The following is a 24,157-nucleotide window of genomic DNA, read 5'->3' as shown; positions in this document are numbered from 1 at the left end:
ATATCTTTTTTACCATCTCTAAAGATTTACCACACATGAATTTAAACCAAGTTTGAAGGGAGGAGTTGAACATAAAGCTGGTGTATAACTGGAACTTAAATGACTGTAAAACTTGCTTTCCATGTCTCTTTGGTAAACCCTGAATGCCGACTTAAAATCAAACCAGCTTATGTTCAGGCTGTGTGGCTGGTAATAACCCATTGTGCCTGAGCAATGCCTCAGGTGAAGGTTGGCGTCCACAGAACTCGACAAAGACCTGGATATGTTACATCATCTCAAGTTAAGAAGATTCAATGGAAGAACTCTAGGGAAAGAAACTGGAGGTATCCTCATTGTTGCTGAGAAAGGGAAAGAAACGGAATCTCTATACAATTTGTATTAAACTAACCTCCATTGGTGCTTTTCCACCTCCAAGAGCAAACAGTCTCTCGGAACTTGCGCCCGGTTTCTTTAACAGCCTGTCCGATCAATGGATCATACCCTTTTTGTTTAAAGAACAAATAAATACTAGCAATAACTGCATCATATATCACCACTGCAGATGAGGATCTGCGCGCAATAACATGTTTGCTCATCCTAATAATTTAGCAGAACTGCAGATGACGATCTTCAGTCTTCTAGATTAATAAAACATACAAAAGAAAACAAAAGACTGCAAAACACCAATCCTGAGAAGGATTCGCAACCTCCATACCTTCTTGTCTTCTAATCCAGCTTCCTCAAAAGCAGAGAAAGCATCTGCAGCCAACACTTCTGCCCCCTGCGAAATAGCATTTTGAATTTCATATCGTATAACAAGGGGAAAAGGAAAAAAAAAGTAAAATAAGGATCGAAATCATGCCCACAGTTCATTAAAAATGATCACAGGACTTTAGCAGACAAATATGTTATATGCAAAAGCAGGCTAAAGATAGAAAAGGAGAAGAGGGAGGAGGATTAATAAGTTTATATAGTCTTCCTATGATTGGTTCCAACCATTAAATTTCAAAACATGGTTCCACAGCAGTTTTATAAGAATAAAAAATGATAAAGTATACCTTGTAACTGTAGTATCCAGTAGCATATCCAACTGACGTTGACAAAAGTCAATCAATTCAAAAATCTCCAACGTGAAATCGTAGTCATAAAAAGTACATGAGGGGCTGGAAGAAGTAGAAGCAAACCTGCAAATATATGGACGAAAGCACAAAGAACTCTATCTTCCCGGTAATGAGGGGATTACTTCTGTTTTTCTGGAAACTCTCCGATCAACATCATAAACTGATTCCGACCCATCTGGTATATATTTTGTATGCAGCTCCAAATCCAGGCTAGCAAGTTTAACCTGAAAAAAGAAACATTTTGAAAAGATGGTCAATTATTATATTTGTGGAGCAAAAACACTGATCCACTTCACCAAAATTTACAATATTCTTTCATCAGAACAAGACAACAACAACATACAGAATCATGGAGTTTAGAAAAATCATTTTATACTACACATTTTTGTAGAGTAATTTTCAAGGACATAGAAGAGAAGGATAGATGGGGGGAACATGGAGATAATGAACTCTCACAAGGTACCCTACAAACATTAAGGGTCAGGCTTCTGTTCCACAAGACATCCTCAGGAAACACATTGTTTCTGCAGAAATAATGTATACACTAAAAATGAGTTAAGTGCAGAACAAGTTCAACTGACCGCACGAAGACATTGAGAACTAGAACGGAAAGTCCTTGCAGCAAGGAGCTTCAAATATACCTCTTCAGGTAGGTTCTCCCCTGTTTGATAATGTTTTGCAATGCTCATCAATGTATCCCTGATGCAAACAAGAATATTTAAATAGAAATCAACTTAATGAAAGACATAATAGATTTGAAGAATGAAATAAGCATGATATTAATGAAATTCCAAACATGTGGATATGAGAGATAAACTCAGACAAATAATTGGAGAATGCATCAAATTTAGATTTTAGTCCATGCCTTGGCCAGAACATAATGGGGAACGAAATTATCAAACAGGCTCAGGCTTGACATCGACAGGGTCAAATAGACATATCTTCTTCAAAGGCATCATCACATCATAATATTATGATAAAATGCAATGGGGATAAACCACATATAGTGTAGTAAAAACAGCGAAGGGTTACATAAAGCCAGAAACCACACACAAGAAATAGGATAGAAAGCTACTGCATAGGCCCTAGTTTGCAAATTTTCTACATGCAAGCACATCTAATTTATTTCCTTTACCAACAAAAAGGAAACGAAGTCTGAGCTTTAAAGGAGCCCCAGAGATATAGATTTTGGTTGTTGGGAATGTTAACCTGTAGTAACACCAATTTTCCATGAGGGCAAATCAACAGCATCCCTCTCAATCCCATTCATGCCAGCTACTAGACCCTCATCTTGCTTAGTCAGCATAATCTGAAGTGCATGGCCAAATTCATGGAAGACAGTTTGTACCTGTGAAAAATAAGAAATCCCGTCATCCCAAAGGGGATAATTGTATCAGCCACTTTGAAGATCCAAAAGTCATTTTGCTACAATAATCGTTCAAATTTATTAGAAAGAACGTATATCCTTTGTTATTCCATAATGCCACACCTGCAAGCGCTGAAGACAAAATAAAGCCAAAATCTCTAGAAGTAAGATCAGATGGTCTAACACAGAAATGCGTATCTATAATGGGTATTTATTAAAAAGAATGTACTATAACAATGCCTTTGAATCTAAAATGTTCTAAAGTAGAAAAAGCATGAGCTACTATCATAGTTGATCAAGGATTATCACCTTGTTACTTTTTAACTTAAGCTTTACATGGGACTGCTTTAACTGATATATTAATGATTAAAGCACAGTGCTCAGGTAGTTAAAATCCTGCTTTCTAGGATAAGATCAGAAGCACCTTTACAGGAGGAAAGGAATTGAGAGGCTGCATATGGGGAAAGCTCTAGGTTTCTGGACCTCATACTTAGTTTCCATTTTATAATCATTCAGAAATCAGAATACAAGACTTTATTAACATTAGAATCATACGTAAAACCAATATCTTCAACTTACTTCACTGAATGTCATGAGGATTGGCCTGTTCCCAAATGGTGGTGTTTGATTGCACACCATGTGGGCAATAGATAACCTTGAGGTGGTACCATTACGTGACAATACTCGACTCCGAGAAACAAACTCATTGATCCACGGACCTTCCCTTTTCTCTGATGGACGAGAGTATGGATCAAAATAAAAGTAGGCAATTGTACTACCTTAAGAATCTTTGATGCAGTAGAACTGCACATCTTTGTTCCAAACCTTTAATAATAAAAGTCAGCTGGATGTAAAATTGATATTCCGTGTATTAGGCAGTGAAGAAAAGTATAGGGGAACAAAGAAATACTTAAAGGAGCTAGACCATCAGCTGGTTCAAAATCAATCTCGAAAAGTATCTTAGCAAGGTGGAAAAGGCCATCCATAACCTTTGAAAATGAGAAATATGGCCGAAGTTATTCCTTTATAGTTTTTATTCACCAGGAAAGACATAAGTTTTATAAACATAACTAAGGTCTTGAAGGAGTGGTTTAATTAGAAAATAGAGAAGGGTGAGAGAGTCGACCTCATTGATGTCGTATTTTGACTCACGAAGCCTCTCACTCCAGAAGTTAATGTCCCAATGGCTCAAATTATCATCTTATGCAACACCTTGACTTTTGGAGTAACTTTGTAAGTCTTCAACATCTGCAAGGACTAGAAAGGATCATATTGCTGTAATATAAGCGACTACAAAACCAATTGCTGTAATATAAGTTTCATTTTAAAGTAAGCTAGCGTTTTAGTGTATTCCTGATAACAAAAACAATATCTGAAGTTTTTTAATTTTAAAATGTAACCAATAAAAAAGAACAAAAAGTGTCGGGCATAAATTAGTCCTGTTGATGAAAACATATTAAAATGTCACACGATAAATTGAAGATCGAAACATTGGCAATCTTCTCAAACCGAAAAGAAACCGCATCCATTGCATAATACCCTGGACAGCAGTATTCCACGAAGCACTCCAAAGCTTTTCTAATAGTTCCTCAGCTTTATCGACAGTAGCCATTTTTGTTGCCATACTTACCTGATCAAGCATGCTTCAGTCAGCCTATGAAAAGGATGCAGTCTTAAAGATACTCTGGAGTCATACCTCGGCATAATTATTGAGAAGCTTAGCCTTTTCCTAACGAAGTTTCTATATCTGATTGATGATTGGTGTATTATCCAAATCACCACTTGAGGCCCGTGTTGTACAAGCACGGTAGAATTCCGCACGCAAAGCACAATTATGAGCATGTTTCACAACTGAAAAAGCATTTGCAGTATCTAACGTAATCAACCATGGTCCATTCTCAGCAGTTGCATTTTCATTACCCTGGGTCAGAACCAAGAGATCAAATAATATTACATGACAGAAAAATAGAAAAATTCGAGCATATGATAACTGTTGAAAAAGAAAACCTTAGAAACTGCTGATTGTGCAACTAACCCTGTTATGTTTGGCTTGAAATTAAGTTTGGCAAGTTGGAAAATTCATCTTTGGTAGGTGTCCAACTTTGTATATAGGAATTTCATCTTTGGTCCCTAAAATATTATGTTATTTATAAGTTTAGTCCTTAAAACTCAACTATAAATAGGCCTAAGTATTTCATTATAAATCATCCCAAAATAAGTTCTCCCTTCCTCTTGTTTTCTTCATTCTCTCAATTTGGGAATTCTAAATAATTCTATTTGTTGTAATATTTGTTGATAGTGAAATTATCATCCGGTGTGGTGCTCGAGGAGTAGACGATATTCTCGTCGAACCTCATAAATTTGGTGTGTTATCTCATTTATTATTTTTTATTCGGTTTTTCCATGGTGTTTCAATATTAATAGTTTGACGGGTTTATCTTCTGTGCAACCTTTGGTGGTTTTAATTTTGACATTTTAGGTCAATTTTGAAACTACGTTCGTGTGGGAAATAACTCGGTTTCCGTAACAATTGGTATCTAGAGCTTCGGTTGAGGTTATCCTGGTGGTCCCGTTGCTGAAAATATATAGTTCGTGCTATTGAATATTGTTTGTTAGAATTAAAATGCCAAAATACGGATCAGTTGAGACATCAAGCTATTCATCCGGACTGGTGAGGAGGAGGATGTCAAATGCAAATTTCTCAGTGGAGTTGTTCGATGGATCCAATCATTTTGGCATGTGGCAAGGTGAGGTGTTAGATGCTTTATTCCAACAAGGTCTAGGCATATACATCGAGGAAGAAAAGCCCGAATATATGGAGGAGAAAGAATGGGGAACAATTAATCGTTTGGCGTGCAACACGATTCGATCTTGTCTTTCCAGGGAGCAGAAGTATGCTACAAAAACGAGACTTATGGAAGTAAGATGGGGAAAGCATTGGAAGAAAAATTCCTAAAGAAAAGCTCTCAGAATCGTCTCCACATAAAGAAAATATTGTTTATATTTGATTATCAACCATACACCAGTATGAATGAACACATCACTGCGTTCAATGAGCTAGTGGCAAACTTATTAGGCATGGATGAAACCTTCAAAGATGAAGATTTGGCTTTGATGTTGTTGTCATCTCTTCCAGATGAATTTGAGCACCTTGAGAAAATGTTACTTCATGGTAAGGATAATATTACCCTTAAAGATATAACTGTTGCTTTGTATAGTTATGGGCTCAGAAATAAAACCAAGAAGAAGAGCAAGTACGAAGCAGCGGAGGCAATGGTGACAAGAGGTCGCTCGAAAAGTCAAAAGCCAAAGTGGAGAGGGAGATCAAAGTCGAAGTACAGACTGGGAAAAGATGAATGTGTCTTTTGTCATGAGAAAGACCATTGGAAGAAAGATTGTCCGAAGCTGAAGAAGAAAGGAAAAACTGCTCCAGATGCATGTGTTGTAGAGCATGATGCAAATGACTCTGACATATCATTGGTTGCTTTACCAATAACATTCCATTCAGATGAGTGGATATTAGATTCGGGTTGTACCTATCATATGTTCCCTAATCGGGAGTGGTTCTCCGATTTAGTAGAACTAAATGCATGAGTTGTTTATATGGACAATGACAATGCCTGTAAAACTGTTGGGATAAGTTCAATTCGATTGAAGAATCAAGATGGATCAACCAGAGTTCTGACTGATGTCCGATACGTGCCCAGTTTGAAGAAAAATGTCATCTCGTTAGGAGCCTTGGAATCCAAAGGCTCAGTAGTCACTATGAGAGATATAGTTTTAAAGTGACATCTGACGCACTTGTGATGATGAAGAGCATCAGGAAAAATAATTTGTATTACTACCAAGGTAGTACAATTATTGGAGCAGTTGCAACAGCTTCCGGAGGTGATGATTTGGACACAACCCAGTTGTGGCATATGCAATTGGGACATGCTGGAGAGAAATCCTTGCAAATTCTGACAAAGAAATGATTGTTGAAATGTGCAAAGGCTTGCAAATTGAACTTTTGCGAGTATTGTGTTCTGGGAAAGTAGAAAAGAATGAAGTTTGACACCACTATACATAATACAAAACCTATTGTGGATTATATTCACTCAGATGTATGGGGTCCTTCAAAGACACCGTCTTTGGGAGGAAACTATTATTTTGTAACTTTTGTATATGACTTTTCCAGAAGAGTTTGGGTGTATCCGATGAATTCTAAAGATGAAGTGCTTAGAATTTTCCTTAATGGAAAAAAATGATCGAGAACCAGACTGGTAGAAAGATCAAACGTCTTAGGACGAACAATGGAGGGGAATATAAAAGTGACCAATTCTTTGACGTTTGGCATTATAATGGTATTGTTCGACACTTCACTGTTAGAAATACATCACAACAGAATGGGGTGGCAGAGCGTATGAATCCAACACTATTGGAGAAAGTTCGATGTATGTTGTCTAATGCTGGGTTAAGTAAGGCATTTTGGGCTAAGGTTGTGACATATGCTGGCAATCTCATCAATCGTCTGCCATCATCATCGATAGGAGGAAAAACACCATTGGAGGTATGGTATGAAAAACCTACTACTGATTATGATTCCTTACATGTATTTGGATCCACTGCTTATTATCATGTGAAATAATCCAAGCTTGATCCGAGAGCAAAGAAGGCTCTCTTTATGAGAATCACTCATGGAGTGAGGGATTCTGACTTTGGTGTTTAGACACCAAGAAGATAATTTGTAGCAGAGATGTTACCTTTGATGAATATGCCATGGTAAAAAAGGTAAAAAATGAAGCTGTCCAAACAAGTAGTACTCTGCAGCAGGTGGAACATACTCCAAAACAGGTGGAGTTTCAGCATACGATGATCCTAGAAGTTGATGCAACTGATTCTCCAAATCCAGTAGAAGAATAAGAACATGAAGAGGTTCAAACCCAATAACCATTGGAGACACCAGAATCACTTGTAGTTACAAGGCCAATGAGAGAAATTCGTAGACCTACTCGATTTGTTGATATGGTGGCCTATGATCTTCTAGTTGTTGATGATGATATCCCTATCACTTACCAAGAAGCAATACAAAGCTTGGAAAGTGATAAGTGGAAAAGTGTCATGGATGAAGAAATGCAATCTCTCCAAAAGAACAACACTTGGAAACTGACACAATTACCGAAAGGTAAAAGAGCAATTGGATGCAAGTGGGTATTTGCAAAGAAATATGGATCTCATAGAAAGAAAGATGTTCGCTACAAGACACGGTTGGTAGCTAAAGGCTACGCTCAAAAGGAGGGAATCGACTACAATGAAGTATTTTCCATTTTTGTAAAGCATTCCTACATTAGAATATTGTTGGCCTATTTAGCACAGTTGAATTTGGAGCTAGCTCAACTTGATGTAAAAACGGCTTTCTTCTATGGTGATTTAAAAGAGGAGATCTATATGACTCAGCCAAAAGGATACAGAGATGGTGGTTGTGAGAAATGGGTTTATAAGATGAACAAATCGCTATATGGATTGAAGCAATCTTCGAGGCAGTGGTACAAGTGATTTGATAGTTTTTTGATGAGGCATAAATACACCAATGTGATGGTGTGTACGTATCCTGACATTTCATATGCAGTTGGTGTTATGAGTATGTACATGCATGATCCTGGAAAAGGACATTGGCAAGCTGTGAAATAGATTCTACGGTATCTCCAACAAACCATGGATATTGGTTTAGTGTTTGAACATGATGAAGCACTTGGTTAGTGTGTGGTAACAATAATCAAGTTCAATCATTGTTTGAACTTGATTATCATCCTAAAAGTTTGAACACCTTCGGGTATATGGCGCTTGTGAGCGCAATTAGAGGCACAACATCAAATTTGGGGTGTCTAAGAAGTTGAGTAGGCTTGGTAATTCAAGCCAAGGTGGAGATTTGTTATGTTTGGCTTGAAATTAAGTTTGTCAAGTTGGAAAATTCATCTTTGGTAGGTGGCCAACTTTGCATATGAGAATTTCATCTTTGGTCCCTAAAATATTAGGTTATTTATAAGTTTAGTCCTTAAAACTCAACTATAAATAGGCCTAAGTATTTCATTAGAAATCATCCCAAAACAAGTTCTCTCTTCCTCTTGTTTTCTTCATTCTCTCAATTTGGGAATTCTAAAGAATTCCATTTGTTGTAATATTTGTTGATAGTGAAGTTATCATCCGGTGTGGTGCCCAAGGAGTAGACGATATTCTCGTTGAACCTCGTAAATTTGGTGTGTTCTCTCGTTTATTGTTTTTTATTCGGGTTTTCCATTGTGTTTCAATATTTAATAGTTTGGCGGGTTTATTCGCTGTGCAACCTTTGGTGGTTTTGATCTTGACATTTTAGGTCAATTTTAAAATTACGTTCGTGTGGGAAATAACCCGGTTTTCCCAACAAACCCAATAGTAGTAGCAGGCAAACCATCAATTTCTTTCTTATCAGTTATCAGCTTTTCAAACTTCTTTTGTGGTATCCAAAATGTTCTCACTAAATTTCTGAGACAACTTCTTTAGTTCCTATAAATCAGATGATAATAAATACAAAAGAATAGCCAAAAGAATGAACATGACAAAATTGAGCATAAATTTTTATATGGTTACAAAATGGAATTTTGTAGAAGACAAGATGGCAAGAACTTCAAAAGAAACTTGTATGACTGCTTCCCGGTCAAGTAGTATAATGCATTTGGTTTACTTAAACTTCAAAACTCGTGGTATTGTACCTGTTCAATTTTGTTAAACTGTTCTCTTTTATCATCTTCAAGAGAAACACCACTGAGAACAGCTTCCGTTATCTGGCCTGAAAACATTAAAAGAAAGTTATCTGTTCAAACACTCACAGAAACTAATAGGAATGGAAGAGGCATGTTATTTATTAGACTTTGCAATTAATTAGTATTGGCCAATACTAAACAACCAAATTAAGGTAGTGGTTCTAACATCGAATTAAAGAACCAAATTGAAAGCATAAGAATAACTCCCTATATTAGATATAAAGATAAATTAATTACATATATTTACCATCTACAATACGTTTGCGAGCTTCACTCTGAAATTGCCAATCAGGAGATTCTTTAATGGCCTTGAAGGCATTGTAGATGGGTTTACTTTGTCCCAATCTTAGTTGAAACTTGACTTTTTCAGGCTGTAAGGAAAAGCAAAACATAGTTTAGAGCAATGCATGAATGCTGCAATGCATGCATATTCGATTAAGCTCTGCTAAATACTATGATCAAATTGATCATAGTATAACTAAAATTGATGGCTTAATCTAAGTAAAAACGAAATAGTTATTAGATGTCTAAAAGACTGAAGCATTGAAGATGGCACTTGCATAAGCATTTACATATACACACTGCATGTTACATATTTGATTGTCTGCATTCGAGAACATAAAGACAAGATAATTTACCTGGACTTCTTCAATGGCAGCACGTAACTCAGCTGTGTCTTTAACATTTTTAAGATGGGTAACCATTCCCCACACAACATACAAACGATCAACAATCTTTTCCAATGGCTCCACCAGCTTTGGCCATGAAGGCTCTACTGTCTTCTCCAATTCATCCAAATCACTCTCCTACTCAGCCAATAGAAATATATCAAAACCAAACTACCAAAAACATTTCCAGGAATCCAGGTAACAGAACATCACAAGTTTCAAATTTTAAAACTCAATATATATATATATATATATGAATGATCCAGAAAAGAAAAACAATATTGGACCCTAGAGCAAGGCAAAATATAAAAACTCAATTTATTTCACAGCTTTTGATGGGTAAACTTTATGCATGCATCTGCATTTAAGAAGAGATAACACATCCCTAACAATGCCTCCCGGTGTACATGGTGTTGGGAAATAAACCAAGTACAAGTAATTTCCCTATAACCAGATTAGTAAGAATGCAAAATAAAAGCGGAAAAATAATATCCGAAATTGATAACGGAGTTCAGCCAATTGTGCTTACGTCTCCGGACTGCTGCAGATCTTTTACTAAGAGAGAAAATTTACAGGTGTTTACAAAACACTCACTACTCACAAGGAAACTCTCTAGTATTGGGAGAAAGAAATGATTTTTGGGATGGTTTTGAAGCTAAATGAGCTAGGGTATTTATAGTTGAAACTTAAGGACTTAATCTTGTAAATACCCTAAAACCTAGGGATTAATTGTGATTATCCCATTATCATTTTTCAACAAACATCTACCAAACTTTGAAAAACTATTTTTCAAAGAAACATTTACCAAACTTTGAAAACCATTTTCAAAGAAACATTTACCAAACTTTGAAAACCATTTTTTCAAAGTTGGTTACCAAACTTGAAAACCATTTTAATACTTTCAACACATGGTACATTCATGCTCATGTGAAACAAAGAGTTCCGACATAAGTAGAGGGGAGCAAAGCATCTTTCCATGCTTTTACATCCAAAACGGTATGGTTTTGGTTTTGAGAAAATCGCCTCAGTGACCAAAAAAAAGTTATAATATACGATTTTAACCAACTTTTTTTGGATTTGCCAAAATGACCAACAAAATCGCAACGCGAAATAAAAATCGCAACGCGATCCCCAGAATCGCAAATCAGTTTCCAGAATCGCAAATCAGTTTCCAAAATCGTAACGCGATTCTTGAAAATCGCGATGCGATAGTACAAATTCGCATTGCGATTTTCCATAATCGCAACGCGAATATGAAAATCGCAACGCGAACACATAAATCGCAACGCGTATCCGTAAATCGCAACGTGTATCCGTAAATCGCAACGCGTATGGGTAAATCGCAATGCGTATCCGTATATCGCAACGCGTATCCGTAAATCGCAACGATAATACATAAAATCGCAACGCGTATCCGTAAATCGCAACGCGATATTTAAAGCGCCATTATAATCGCTACGCGTATTTTATTTTCAAATTACAAAAAGAATATTAAGACAAAATCCCGTAATCGCAACTCATAACCTAAAACCTAAAATCACAACTCAGTCCCATCTCCATCTCTCACTCTCTACGGCGAAGAAATCCGTCCCCATCTCCGAAGATTTCCGTCCCCATCTCCGGCGAAATCCCTCACAACCATTCACGGTCAGAAATCCCTCACAATATTCAGAAATGGAAAATCAACCTCCGAGGGTTAGTTTTTTTAATTATTTTTATTTTGAAATGTTTGCATTATTGTAGGTTTTTCATATTGAAACTGATGATAAGTTTACTGGTCATTTCAATAATAGATTAACCATTTCACTTAGATTTCATTTCGCGTTACGATTCTGTCGTTGCGATTTTCATTTCGCGTTGCTATTCTCTCGTTGCGATTTTCAAGTTAGTATTTGTCTTTGTCTTTGTTCTGTCTTTTGGTTGAAGTAATGCAATCCATTCAAGTTTCAATTTGCAGAAGAGTCGCAACGAGATAAATGAAAATCGCAACGAGAGAATGACTGTCGCAACGAGAGAATCGCAACGCGAAATGAAAATCGCAACGAGAGAATCGCAACGCGAAACCAAAATCGCATTGCGATTTTCATTTCGCGTTGCGATTCTCTCGTTGCGATTTTCATTTCGCGTTGCGATTCTCTCGTTGCGATTGTCATCTCGCGTTGCGATTCTCTCGTTGCGATTTTCATTTCAACCAAAAGACAAAACAGTGTTGCAAATTTTAGTTTCAAGAATAAACTACTACTTTTTATGTTTATTGTTTTTGGTATATCTTCACAGTGTAGTTTTTGGTATATCTAACTTGGTATGTTTATTGTTTTTGTAGAAATTTTTTTCGGCTCAATTGACCTTGAGAAATAAAGTCAGCCTGGCCACTACAATTGCAAAGAAGCTTTCACCTGCTCAAAGACAATTGTTTGAGGAAACCTGCTTCGGGCCATGGCTGAGAGTACAGCATCCGGGTGGAGATGCTAATTTGACCCATTTGTGGCTTCAGACCATGACATCAAATCTACCCGACAGTATACAACGTGGTGAGGAAGAGATATGGTTTCATTTTCCACCAGCGTATACTTGCTTTGGGCGGAAGGAGTTCTGCTTAATCACTGGTCTACGATTCGGACACGATGATGTAGGCCGGTACACTCGTCATATCGCCCGCCCATCATGGTTATCCCGGGTTTTTTCCGGATGAGTCAATGGAGAAGCCGAACCTACATGTCGACGACCTGAAGAAATTATTTAATAAGAAAGCTGGTTTCACTCGGATGGAAGACGTCGATGTTGTCCGAGTATGCCTTCTACTACTTGTGTATGCCGGCTTTTTAGGCAGAGAGGCCAGACAACCTATTCATCGGGAGCTAATAATATTGGTAGAGGACCTGAATGCATGGAATCTGTTTCCGTGGGGTTCGTATATATGGAAAGCTACCTGGACTAAGTTGTCGTCTGCCTTTGATGACCGCAAAAGTTTGCGGGGCGATGGGTCCAAATACACTTTGTCAGGCTTTGTTTGGGCCTTTAAGGTAAGAATTTCTATATAATGTTTCTAAAATTATAATTAATTATTTAACAATTACTAATTTTGTTATTATATTGTTTGTAGATTTGGATATTCGAGGCTTTCCCCAGCATGCGTACATATGCAATAAAAACGTCAAATGATATTCCCAGGGCTATTTCCTGGAAGAGGAAAACTCTGTTGGATTGGGAAGACTTAATACCATATGCCACAATAAATAATGTAAGTTAACACAAATACTTTCATATATATAAACAAGTTATTAATAGTAGACGTTTAACTTTGTTTGAGTTTTTATATTTTAGGAGGCCAACATTCCATTACAAAGACTGACACCCACGGAGGAAGAGCTTGCCACTGATTGGTGGCAAGCTAGTCAGAATTTTTTTGATGGCACGGATGATGAGCAGCATCCACTTCCTCCAATTCGAGAGCCATCACCTCACCTAGAGCCATCACCCGATCGACCCTACTATACATCTCTAGAACGAGAGCCATCACCTATCCCGTCACATCATCGAGCCTCTTCTCCACCATCACCTCATGATAGGCGACCGACAAAGATGCCACGACTCCTATCTCCCTGTTCTCCACCTCCACCTCAACGGGATGAGTCAAGGGAGTTACGTGATGAGGTCAATGCCTTGCGTGAGGATATCGGTACTCTACGCGATAACGATGGTGCATGGCGTGTGGAGGTGTCAACTTTACGTGGTGAGGTTGCCGCTCTACGTGAGATGATAGTATCGTTGCAGAATGAGGTTCATACTCTACGCAACGAGGTAAGTTTAAGATTTTCCATATTTAACTTAATGATAAATTTACTCGTAATTTCACTTAGATTAGCCATTTCACTTAGATTGCTTAGTAAATTTATTCGGTTGCTGCCAATTCTGCTAAACTGTGTATTCTTTAACACTGTGAAATAGTATTTGTCTTTGTTTTGTCTTTTGGTTGAAAGTAAATTTGTTCGGTTGCTGCCAATTCTGCTAAACTGTATATTCTTTAACACTGTGAAATATATTTGTCTTTGTTTTGTCTTTTGGTTGAAAGTAAATTTGTTCGGTTGCTGCCAATTCTGCTAAACTGTGTATTCTTTAACACTGTGAAATATATTTGTCTTTGTTTTGTCTTTTGGTTGAAAGTAAATTTGTTCGGTTGCTGCCAATTCTGCTAAACTGTATATTCTTTAACACTGTGAAATATATTTGTCTTTGTTTTGTCTTTTGGTTGAAAGTAAATTTGTTCGGTTGCTGCCAATTCTGCTAAACTGTGTATTCTTTAACACTGTGAAATAGTATTTGTCTTTGTTTTGTCTTTTGGTTGAAAGTAAATTTGTTCGGTTGCTGCCAATTCTGCTAAACTGTGTATTCTTTAACACTGTGAAATATATTTGTCTTTGTTTTGTCTTTTGGTTGAAAGTAAATTTGTTCGGTTGCTGCCAATTCTGCTAAACTGTGTATTCTTTAACACTGTGAAATAGTATTTGTCTTTGTTTTGTCTTTTGGTTGAAAGTAAATTTATCCATTCAAGTTTCAATTTGCAGAAGAAGAAATAGTTTACTTTCGCAACACGAAACTTAAAATCGCAACGCGAAACCAAAATCGCAACGCGAAATGAAAATCGCAACGACAGAATCGCAACGCGAAACCAAAATCGCAACGACAAGATCGCAACGCGAAACCAAAATCGCATTGCGATTTTCATTTCGCGTTGCGATTCTTTCGTTGCGATTTTCATTTCGCATTGCGATTCTGTCGTTGCGATTTTCATTTCGCGTTGCGATTTTGGTTTCGCGTTGCGATTTTAAGTTTCGTGTTGCGAAAGTAAACTATTTCTTCTTCTGCAAATTGAAACTTGAATGGATTGCATTACTTCAACCAATAGACAAAACAAAGACAAATACTAACTTCAGGGTATTAGTTTGAAACATATTTTTCTTTGTTATCTGATGCATTTGTGAACTATGATAGAATAATGACTTGGGTGAATACAATGCAAGTTTGAAACATATTTGTCTTTGTTTTCACTGTTTAAATATCATGTCTGTTTATTTACTGATTTTTGTATTTAATTATTTAGCGGCCCGATAGAGTGGATGCTTTACGTCGGGTTATGCTTGCACGACGGAGTTCACGCATCAGACAGCGTGCACGTGCTATTAAGTCTCCGTACACCCCAATAGTGCGAAGACACCGCAAGAAGAAGCCCGACTCGCCTGTCATCCCTCAAGAGTCCGCTCCTATCGTTGAAGAGGCCCCCCATATCATTCCTCGAGAGTCCCCTCCCACCGTTCAAGAGGCCACTGTCATCATTGAAGAGGTCCCTCCCACCATTCAAGAGCCCGATTCACATGGCGTCATATGTAGGCTTCTTGAGAAACCCTCTGTCGTGCCGGACATGATGGATTCAAGTTGGCTCTCGTATGAGTTACCGGCCAGTACCATACCGGTATCTGAAGAGGAGAGGGAACAACTACCGGACACAATTTTGGATAACACCCTTTGGGCTAAGACCGCAGTTGATTTTATCTACATGAGCGGAGCAAGGGGTGTTTCACTGACATATGCAAGCTCACCGATGATATCTTTTTGTTGCTTGAACGGCCTTGGTGGGGCGTATTATTAGGGGTCGAAGACAATGGCTATTTCGATGGGGGGGTAAGTCTTATATTTTTCTTATATTTCAATTTGATTAATTTTTTTTAAATTTATGTAAGTCACTAATATATGTCTTTTTTTGTAAAACAGCATATCGATGCGTGGGTGACACGTCTTCTAATAATAAGAAAACTTAAGAAAAATAAAAATATACGATATACAATAATGCCGACGTCTTTTCACGCCGTTCACTTGAAGAATGCACGAGATGAATCATTTGATTTGGGCAATGGACAAGCTAAACTTTATCCTGCATGGTGGGAGGTCGATAAGGTTAGTATTTATTTTAGATTGAGTTTAAAGGTTTTATGAAATAAGTGCGCAAATGAATGAATTATTACTTATGATTGCAGGTGTTTATCCCTGTTTTGGAACGTAAACATTGGATTCTCGTCGAGCTTCAGCTCCCATCCCTTAAGACAATAGTGTATGACAGCATGATAAATTACATATCATTGGCTGATTTAAGAGATGTTATTAAGGGATGGAGCTCTCATTTGGCTAAATTCTTGGATGCGATCAATTATTGGACTCGTTCTGGAAACAAGAAGCCAAAGAAGCTCAATATTACAGTTATTAGAGACGAGACCGCGCCACAACAAACGAGCGGAGCCAGAGGAGATTGTGGTCCTCTCGTATGCTTGGCGTTGGAGCGTTTGACGACGGGAAGCATCAAGTATCTACCTCCCACCGATAGAGATAAAGCTGCAGTAGGCTTGTGGTTTCGGCATTATATGGCTAAATCGATATATACGAGACGATGCCTACCTGCATCCGCGTTATAAAAATGTCCATAAACAATTGGTAAGTTTATATACTTATAAATGAAAATGTTTGGTTAATTAACTAGAATTCAATAATTTGCGTAGAAAGTGTTGTTTGAACAAATGTTTGGTTTCTGCAGGTTAATCTCAGAAGTGAACTGCGTGAAAATGATGTCGAGCTGCAAAAGTTGATTCAATAGTTTAATTGATTGTTTTTTGATTGTTTAATTGATTTGTAAAAGTTGATTCAATAGTAGATGATCGGAAATAAGAATTATTGCTTATTTTTGATTGTTTAATTGATTTGTAAAAGATGATTTGTAAAAGTTGATTTGTGTAATTGATGCGAACATAATTCTTATTTGTGCTTGTTTAATTGATTGAAATGTAATGGTTGATTTTGTTGATTTCAATCTGCATTATGTTGAAGGCAAAAATGACTATCGCAATGCGAAATGAAAATCGCAATGCGAAATGAAAATCGCAACGAGAGAATCGCAATGCGAAATGAAAATCGCAATGCGGAAATGAAAATCGCAATGCGTTTATAATTTCGCATTGCGATTATCTCGTTCCGATTTTCATTTCGCATTGCGATTTCATTTCGCATTGCGATTCTTTCGTTGCGATTTTCATTTCGCATTGCGATTTTCATTTCGCATTGCGATTTTCATTTCGCATTGCGATTTTCATTTCGCATTGCGATTTTCATTTCGCATTGCGATTTTAATTTCGCATTGCGATTCTGTCGTTGCGATTTTCATTTCGCATTGCGATTTTCATTTCGCATTGCGATTCTCTCGTTGCGATTTTCATTTCCGCATTGCGATTTTCATGTTGGGATTTTCATTTCGCGTTGCGATTGTATTTTCCGTGTTGCGATAGTCAAATGCATGCCTAATAGTGATAACAACTGAATAACAAGAGTTGGTTAAGTCAAAATGGTTGGCCTGAGTCATTAATTCAACTGAAAATGTTAAAAGTTCACACATAAAATCCACATAATACAACGTTTGCATTTAAAAATCACCTAAGTTAACAGTCTCAAAAGGTGAAGCCAATCGTGATTGGGATTTTAAAGATGATTGCCTTTTGCTTGACACCATATGAGCTTTGGATTTTGATGAGGATCCATATTTTGGTAGAGGAAAAGATGATTTTGATGGCACTGGTGATCCACATGTCAACCTTGTATGACCACTTTCCTTGCACCGACTACATGTCGATCTCTTCTTCTCTTCACCCTTAGACGGTATACGATCGTGACTTTTTGGTCGGCCAGGTAGCCTTCTGTCCATGGCTGGTGGCAAAACTGTTTGTAAGTCATCTGGTATGTCCCACTCAGAAGGATGTGGAATAGGGTAGACAATCTCGGCATAAGTCTGTCGATAAACTTCTGTAGTGTAGCAATCCATAGCGTATGCGCTTGAATCATCTTGGTTTAAATGAAGAGCAACTTTTATAACATGGCCACACGGATAACCAGATGTTTGCCATTTCATACAACTACACGTCTTTGCATTTAGATCGACTAGCCCATTTAAGTTATTATCCAGTACTTGAAACAAAGTGTTTGAACATGGTTCAACTCTCCATGACGTTGACTTCACAACACGTTTCGTTATCTTTTTTTCAGTCCATGGTGTAACACGATGTTCCAATGTTCCTGTAAATTTAAATAAACAATACTTAGTAAAATATAAATATGATAAGTTACGAATTCAAAGAAATAATACCTGCATGGTTTCTTTTCTTGTAGTACCACTGTTGAATAGAGGCTCGAAAAAACTCCATTAACATAGTAATGGGTAATTTCCGGGAATGACGACTTAGAGCGTTGATTGATTCTGCACTATTAGACGTCATGAAACCATATCTTGCTCCAAGTTGATGTACTCTTGACCATCTTTCAAACCCGACATCTTCTAGTGTTTGAGCACACTGAGGCAAAACACGTCTTAAACATTTATATGCTTATTGAAATCCACTTCCCGATAAGCTTTTACAGCCTTCCAGTATGTCCATTTGTGCTTTTTTATACCAGCAGACCTTGATTTTAGATTTCTATACAAATGAACACCACAAAGTCCATGAAAAGCATCTGGGAAACACCTTCTAACAGCGTTGTCAATTGAGTTTGCCCTATCGGATATGATTGTCAGATTGCTAATAGGACCTATGCAATCCCTAAGATGCCCCATAAACCATGTCCATGAATCAGAGGTTTCAGATTTGCCAACCCCGTAAGCTATTGGCAATATCCCATTGTTAGCATCCATGGCTACTGCTAATAAGTTTACTCCAAGGTATCGACCTTTCAAATGTGCTCCGTCAACTATAATAACTGGGCGCATGCAAGTAATAAACGAACGAATCTACAAAATAATATACACAAGAAATATAATCATTTAAATGTGAAATGCATGTAACTAACAAAAATGAGTCAACAAAATTATATTGATTTACTAACCGTAGCACCAATGGCGATAAACAGCAACTCAAAGCGTCCATCTCTATCTGTTTTGATATGAGTTACCGACCCAGGATTTTTCAGCTTTAAATTGTGACAATAAGCCGGCAGTTGGGCAAACGATGCTTCTGGCGACCCCCTCAACAATTCCAAGGCATAACATTTGGCTCTCCAAGCTTGAGAATATGATATACTAATCTTGAACCGAGCATTCATGTCAGTCATAATTTCATGTCCCCGATATACCCTGCCATTCAAAAACATTAACTCAGCCAGAAAACCACCCAACACCTTTTGTTTGCCTGTCTATGGTGAGGAAAAACTTGGGTTCTTGAACATGTATGTTATCAATAAAAGTCCTAACTTGAAACATTTTGCAATCTTTTATTCTCTTTGCAATCATACGCCACGTACAGTTTTTGTCAATCATACACCTTGTTTCGAAACGATCTTTGCTTGATTTGTTAACTTTTAGTTGATAGCCATCTTCCACACATTTCGTATATAAAGCTATCTTCAAGTCTTCCTTTGTATCAAAACAATCATCTTTCTTGATACGAATAACTTTTGTGTAACAATCAACTGCTTTCTTTATCAACTCTTCTTCCGGTATCTGAAGTAATTCTGGCATATTCCAGTTATACGCCCGTGGCATTTTCTTTTCTTCGGGGACTTTTTCTTCTTCTTTTTCTTCTTCAGGATTATATGAATTACAGAATGGATGTTCAACATGTTCATTCACAGTCGTAACTTCCTCCTCATTATCATCAACATTACATTCTTCGGCAACGGCTGTTTCATCATCAAAATTCGGGTATTGACCAATATCAATATCATTACACGCATGGTCTGTTTCTTCTTCTGAAACATCATCAAAATCCGTGTATTGACCAATATCAAAGTCCGGATATTGACCAAGACCAAATTTCGAATACTGACTAGTACTCACAATTTTTTCTGTTGGCTCATCATCGTCTAACTGGTCAATACGAAAACCGGAATTTGGTGCTGAAAGTTGATTGGGATTTGGATTAGAGAAAGGTTGTGGGTTTTGAGAAAAACTTAGTTGATTACTACCCGCTACTGACCCAACAATACTACTTCTAGGTTCAACAACATACAATGTAACATCATCTTGTGAAACACTAATGTAAGCAATGAATCGTTCAACATCTTCATTGTCGGTTAACAAATAAACTTTACCATTTCTCTGATAAGATAGCCTAAATCCACTTAGGGGCTCTAAATTCAATTTATTTGAAACACGTAGCATTAGAGTTTCATAAGTTAACTTTTGTAAAGACAATTTTAGTTGAAGATTCATGGGTAAAGGCATATATTGTAAAACACCATGAACATTATCCCATGACCCTCCAAAACACAAATCTATCCAAACATGATCAACATTAGATGATTTCATGGTTGTAAATTAATTTACTAAACAGACGAGCTGCGAAACTAAAACCTGTTGCCGGATTGGGAAGGATGTCGTTGGATATAGGAACGGATGTCGCCGGAGAGAGTGATAGATGGAGATGGAATGAGTTGCGATTTAGGGATTTAGTTTATGATTTCAGTGTTATATACCCAAAATTTAAGTGTTGTGATTTACAGATTCTCGTTGCGATTTACGGATTATCGTTGCGATTTACAGATTCTCGTTGCGATTTACGGATTATCGTTGCGATTTACGGATACGCGTTGCGATTTACGGATTATCGTTGCGATTTACGGATACGCGTTGCGATTTACGGATACGCATTGCGATTTACGGATACGCGTTGCGATTTACGGATACACGTTGCAGTTTACGGATACGCGTTGCGATTTACGGATACGCGTTGCGATATACGGATACGCATTGCGATTTACCCATACGCGTTGCGATTTACGGATACACGTTGCGATTTACGGATACGCGTTGCGATTTATGTGTTCGCGTTGCGATTTTCATATTCGCGTTGCGATTATGGAAAATCGCAATGCGAATTTGTACTATCGCATCGCGATTTTCAAGAATCGCGTTGCGATTTTGGAAACTGATTTGCGATTCTGGGGATCGCGTTGCGATTTTTATTTCGCGTTGCGATTTTGTTGGTCATTTTGGCAAATCCAAAAAAAGTTGGTTAAAATCGTATATTATAACTTTTTTTTGGTCACTGAGGCGATTCTCTCTTTGGTTTTACTTTTCCGGCTTAATTATTATTTTGACTGTTGACTCTCTTTCCTTTTGTAGGTCGCAGTTTGAGATTTGTAGTGGCTAAGGTTTGATGGTAGATTTTGGAGTCGAGTTTAGCTGGATACAGGCTTGGTTAGTGGCTTTTTTGGGTTCATCCGGATAGAAATTGATGCCAACAGTAATGAATCAGTCATGGAGCTGAAGGGCTACTTTTCCAGACCAAAATTCAATTACTTTCATATTTTAAATTATTGGTAAATAAAAGGTGAACATTTACCTGTGAAATTTATAGTTCCTTTTGCAGATTATAAGAACAATGTCTTGCTCCCGTTGGTTTCCAGATATAGTCCCCAACACTGGACAAAATTTCACCCCCAATGTCCCTGCCATCTTCAATATCATCCAAGTATGGATTATACCCAGTATTTCTAATCATTAAGAAGTGAATAACAACAGATCTCAATATGTATATATATAACAAAAATGATCTGAAGCTACAGGAAAAAGAAAAACTCATAAATAAAACACATCACCCATGTTGACGTACTTCCCCGTTCCTCGAAAACACTCGCTGGTAATGTCCGGATTCTTCACGATGACAACCCTCATCGAAATTCTGAGAATAGCTAGCGGCATCATAGTGAAAAGAAATGGCTTCGAACCATACGTACTGTTCTTCCCATCTCTCACAAACCAATTGATCAGGTTTCTCCATCGCCGCCTTCTCTTTTCGTTGGTGCTGCTGCTCCGATGGATCCTTGAGTAATCCATTCCTTCATGTACTGTGAAGCATGATGGGGACGTCATATTGTAACCGGAGAAACAAGAGGATCCCCTGCTGCGGCGGTTAATCAGATCTCTTGCCATTTCTGACATATTGATTTTTTCTCCACCTTTTACTAGGTGCTACACTTGATTTTATGTAATAGAAGAAATAAATATTAGATTTATTGAGTTTACAAATATGGTCAATAGAATCCAAGTACAAAGAAACTTTATTGGTGTGATATGTAATTAATGATGTTTTGATTTGGTGAATTGCTCCCAAGATAATTAGGCAACCCCGGCGTGTATAGAAACTTAATACTGAAATTACAATTTATTGACGCATTCTTTGAATTATGAGTAAAAGATGTAAAGGAAATCAACTGCAATTTGACAAAAAAGAAAACCAAATTACTTTAGTTTATACATTTACATTCGTCATAGAATGGATTTCTTTTAATATTTGTGCCATGTTAGTCTCTTTTCAGGTCTAATACATTATTTTCTCTTTACATACGTCATTTTTTAATCATTTTCTCTCACTTTTTTTAAATCCAATTTGCATCTTTTAAAATTTCTCAAGCTGCGTTGCATTGATGTCGCTGGGTTCGTTGGTGGAATATAGTTGGTGGTTCAGACAAAAATGAAAAATCTATATGCCTACGCAACAAAGTTAACCAGTTATTTTTAGGATATATATACCTAAATATTAATCTGGTCAACATAGATGTAATAGATTGGTTGGTTAGAGCGCGTGGCTGTATAAAAGATGAGTGAACTGAAAACGACAGTTCAACGACAACGATAGAGACCAAAGAACAGAAAATGAAACACTCAACGCTAGATCCATGAAGTTTAAGGGGTTTTAGGTTAAATGGACATTGAATTTGCGTTCAAGAGGAGGAAAAAAGTTTGGTAGAAAATTTTAGGGCTTATTAGCCACTATTAACAAAGGCTGGTGATGGGTGATTTCGATGAACGGTGGTTGAAATTTGAGCAAGTTGAGAGAAAATGGAAAGAATAAAAAAAGAAGAAAATGAAGGAAATTAATGAATTTTTGGATTTTTATATAGATGCAAAACGTCATTTTTTTGTAGAAATTTAGTTTTTAAAAACGTTGTCGTTTTGATGTTGTGTGCTATGTCATAATGTTGTTAATTATTTAACGACATGGTGACGACAACAAGAGTAATGTCAAAGTGTAACACCCCAACCCGTATCCGACCCGGATACGAATCCGATGTGTCACATTGACCTTTTAAAACATGTACTTGTATAAAATATTGAGTAATTTAAAACTTTTATAACATATAAATGACTAATTTTAAAAGACATTTTCATATACAAAACCAATCAGAGCATGTATATTTCACTTATTTATTTACATATAACTATTCGAAACATTTATAAAACTGTTCATAGCTTAAACAATATATTCTTTTGAAAACATGCCAACTAGAACTTTATATACTAAAATACATATTATTCACCTCTTTTCTGATCTGACCTTTAGTAAGGAGAACTGACCTGTCTTGCTCCACCTTGCTCTTTACTCTTCTCGAAACCTACGTGTAAATCACTTACACACTAAGTCAAAGACTTAGTGAGGCATATAAACATATAAGGTAAACGGTAACTAATAAGCATACCTAAACAATTACTACTATCATTTCATACCACTCATACTTTTACATGTAACAAATATATGCATACATATATGTCATTATCATTCATATCTCTTATCTCATGTTCCTATGATCTCTTATGTCCATATCATATAACATATACCATAACCAATTGCACATATACATATCATGTCATGTAAACTATATATATATACTGTCATTGATTCCTTTCATCATATGGTCTTATAAGTTATCATTTGTACAATCAATATCACACATGAAATTCTACAAGGAAACAAACATATTATCATATCACTTTATTAATATTATCTATTTAATAGCCCATGATACACATGTGAGAACTAAAGATATGTGACTACATAGAGGTTGTGCACTAATGTTGTCACCACAGCTCATATAATTGCACCGAAGTGTCACATATAATTGCACCAGAGTGCCGCGTAGAATTGCACTGTCGTGCCATATAATAATGTCCATAAGGACCACATATCATTCCTTAAGAATCATATACATATACTAGGGATCAAGTATGTGTCTCACCAGACATCACACATGTTCCAAAGAATATATATATGTCCCGAAGGACCACATATCATTCCTTAAGAATCATATACATATGCCAAGGATCAAGTATGTGTCTCACTAGACTTCACACATGTTCCAAAGAATACATATATGTCCCGAAGGACCACATAGACCCTCGACTCTTGGCATGCCAACTATACCCCTAGCTCTCATGAC

The 24,157-nt window shown here is 37.0% G+C and overlaps 1 pseudogene; it reads right to left on the bottom strand.

Moving 5' to 3' along the window:
* Nucleotides 1–21,872, bottom strand: LOC120131008 (annotated as a pseudogene).
* Nucleotides 21,873–24,157: the final 2,285 nt, after the last annotated feature.

Source organism: Hibiscus syriacus, unplaced genomic scaffold, assembly GCF_006381635.1.
Source record: "Hibiscus syriacus cultivar Baekdansim isolate YM2019G1 unplaced genomic scaffold, ASM638163v2 tig00110548_pilon, whole genome shotgun sequence".
Classification (NCBI taxonomy): domain Eukaryota; kingdom Viridiplantae; phylum Streptophyta; class Magnoliopsida; order Malvales; family Malvaceae; genus Hibiscus; species Hibiscus syriacus.
This window is presented reverse-complemented; position numbering and strand designations above follow the sequence as displayed.